Here is a 3,331-nt window from a genome sequence, read left to right on the forward strand (position 1 = left end):
CTTAACAAGGCTCCCTTGACTCCGTGGGCTGTCCTGCCTTTCTGGTTTTTAGACTTTTTTCGCCTGGCCCTTTTGCCCCCGGGGGGGGGGGGGGCGAGAGATTTCTTTGTAGTGCTGATTTGCTCTCCCAGGTTGCTTGGTTGGCCAAAAAGGGCGTATGCGTTTTTTCCTGAATATATTCAGGAAAAAACGCATACGCCCTTTTTGGCCAACCGCATCATTGTCCACGTTCTGGCGCTTTTCATGTGCTATCGGGGCCATTCCGATGTACCCGTTGACATCCGTTTCCTGCAGTTCTGCCTTGCGTTCAGCGCCTCTTCGTAGCCTGCCCTCAATATATTTTGGGGCGATAGTTATCGTTTAGAACTCTGCAGGTTTGGGAAGTGCAGGGCCCCTGAGCTCCATTTCCCAAGTCGCTTTTTTGTGAGTGGGACGCAACACGGCTGGATGGCTTCACGCCCTATTGTCGATCCGCGGTTGCAGGCTGAACCGCTGGTGAATTCTTCTTCGTGATGGGAAATGAGAGTGACATGTGCCCGACCAAACACCTCCAGCGAGTCTCTCATTGGTTCCCCCTCTTGCAGTTCATCCTGCGGACAAATTGCAGACGGTACGAAAGAGGCATGGAAAGGCGCCGAGTCTCCAAGTGGGGAGATTGTTAGTAAGGGGGCCCGAATGGAGAACACGAGCACCAGGAGAGGAAAACTGAGGTGAGTTTCAGAAAGCTTTCCCGATCCCACGGTGTAGCATCCGCTGGGTTTCCAATGAGTGCTTTCGCTGTCGGAAGATTGCGTTGAACCTGGAGAGTTGGGAGCCATGGAATGGGGAGCACGCAGGATTCCTTTCAAGGGTCTGCATTTGCTTTCCCAACCTCACCAATCGTCTCAGCCCCAAGAGTGTCCAGCCTTATGTCTTCTGCCGCTGGGGCTGTAGATGTGGTCAATCCTGGTTGCATGCCAGTCCCTGAACGCATTTTGGAAGAATTTCTCTCTGTTTTGCCCTGCTTGTTTCTTCTTTGTGTTGGAAATGTATCCTCAGAATCGGTCTGAGCTGATTTTCCCTGCTGGTTTTAGGCCGCTTTACACACCCTTGATGCACTTACACAGAGATATCAAGACTTAGCTTTTAAGATGCTTACTAGTCGGATAGATACTTGTGCGATGAACAGGGTCTGGTGAGTCCAGTTGATTGAGCAAGGAGTAGGTCGTGTCCATTCCATATTCGGTTTTCGGAAGGGTATCTGTGCTCATTTCAAACTCGAGTTTTATGCGTCACCGCACCTCACCTTTCCCCTGAAGCAGGCATAAGTGTGTTTTCTAAAAGCGTGACTCTGTTCTGTTTGGGGATTCCGTTCATGGGGAGCGATTTTTACATTCCCTCGATAAGTGATATCATAAGTTTCTTTTTTTGTGGGACTTATTTCACTGAGGATGATCGTACCTAAATCCACTCAGGATGCTGCTACCAGCCTCATGACGTGGATTTCATGGCTGAGTGACACTCCATTGGACCTACGTAGCACCACTTGTCCACTTGTCCACTTGTCTTTGTCCACTTGTCCACTCGTCTTTGTCCACTTGGCTCTTTCCTGGGATATGAAACGTGTACCGGAGTGGAGGTTCTTGTCAAGACAGCAGCCCTCAACTTTGGGGTCCCTGTGTCTGGTTGATTTTTTCATTTTCCCAAGGTCAACGCCCATGTGTGGAAGTGCCCTATGCTCTGTGGTTCTGTGTTTTACATGGTTTGGGAAAGAGGATACACTTGTGAAGATTGGCTGTTGGCCATTGACATCCCGCCCATCAGCTTAACAAGGCTCCCTTGACTCCGTGGGCTGTCCTGCCTTTCTGGTTTTTAGACTTTTTTCGCCTGGCCCTTTTGCCCCGGGGGGGGGGGCGAGAGATTTCTTTGTAGTGCTGATTTGCTCTCCCAGGTTGCTTGGTTGGCCAAAAAGGGCGTATGCGTTTTTTCCTGAATATATTCAGGAAAAAACGCATACGCCCTTTTTGGCCAACCGCATCATTGTCCACGTTCTGGCGCTTTTCATGTGCTATCGGGGCCATTCCGATGTACCCGTTGACATCCGTTTCCTGCAGTTCTGCCTTGCGTTCAGCGCCTCTTCGTAGCCTGACCTCAATATATTTTGGGGCGATAGTTATCGTTTAGAACTCTCCAGGTTTGGGAAGTGCAGGGCCCCTGAGCTCCATTTCCCAAGTCGCTTTTTTGTGAGTGGGACGCAACACGGCTGGATGGCTTCACGCCCTATTGTCGATCCGCGGTGGCAGGCTGAACCGCTGGTGAATTCTTCTTCGTGATGGGAAATGAGAGTGACATGTGCCCGACCAAACACCTCCAGCGAGTCTCTCATTGGTTCCCCCTCTTGCAGTTCATCCTGCGGACAAATTGCAGACGGTACGAAAGAGGCATGGAAAGGCGCCGAGTCTCCAAGTGGGGAGATTGTTAGTAAGGGGGCCTGAATGGAGAACACGAGCACCAGGAGAGGAAAACTGAGGTGAGTTTCAGAAAGCTTTCCCGATCCCACGGTGTAGCATCCGCTGGGTTTCCAATGAGTGCTTTCGCTGTCGGAAGATTGCGTTGAACCTGGAGAGTTGGGAGCCATGGAATGGGGAGCACGCAGGATTCCTTTCAAGGGTCTGCATTTGCTTTCCCAACCTCACCAATCGTCTCAGCCCCAAGAGTGTCCAGCCTTATGTCTTCTGCCGCTGGGGCTGTAGATGTGGTCAATCCTGGTTGCATGCCAGTCCCTGAACGCATTTTGGAAGAATTTCTCTCTGTTTTGCCCTGCTTGTTTCTTCTTTATGTTGGAAATGTATCCTCAGAATGGGTCTGAGCTGATTTTCCCTGCTGGTTTTAGGCCGCTTTACACACACTTGATGCACTTACACAGAGATATCAAGACTTAGCTTTTAAGATGCTTACTAGTCGGATAGATACTTGTGCGATGAACAGGGTCTGGTGAGTCCAGTTGATTGAGCAAGGAGTAGGTCGTGTCCATTCCATATTCGGTTTTCGGAAGGGTATCTGTGCTCATTTCAAACTCGAGTTTTATGCGTCACCGCACCTCACCTTTCCCCTGAAGCAGGCATAAGTGTGTTTTCTAAAAGCGTGACTCTGTTCTGTTTGGGGATTCCGTTCATGGGGAGCGATTTTTACATTCCCTCGATAAGTGATATCATAAGTTTCTTTTTTTGTGGGACTTATTTCACTGAGGATGATCGTACCTAAATCCACTCAGGATGCTGCTACCAGCCTCATGACGTGGATTTCATGGCTGAGTGACACTCCATTGGACCTACGTAGCACCACTTGTCCA

The sequence above is a fragment of the Kogia breviceps genome, unplaced genomic scaffold (genome assembly GCF_026419965.1).
Source record: "Kogia breviceps isolate mKogBre1 unplaced genomic scaffold, mKogBre1 haplotype 1 scaffold_56, whole genome shotgun sequence".
NCBI lineage: Eukaryota > Metazoa > Chordata > Mammalia > Artiodactyla > Physeteridae > Kogia > Kogia breviceps.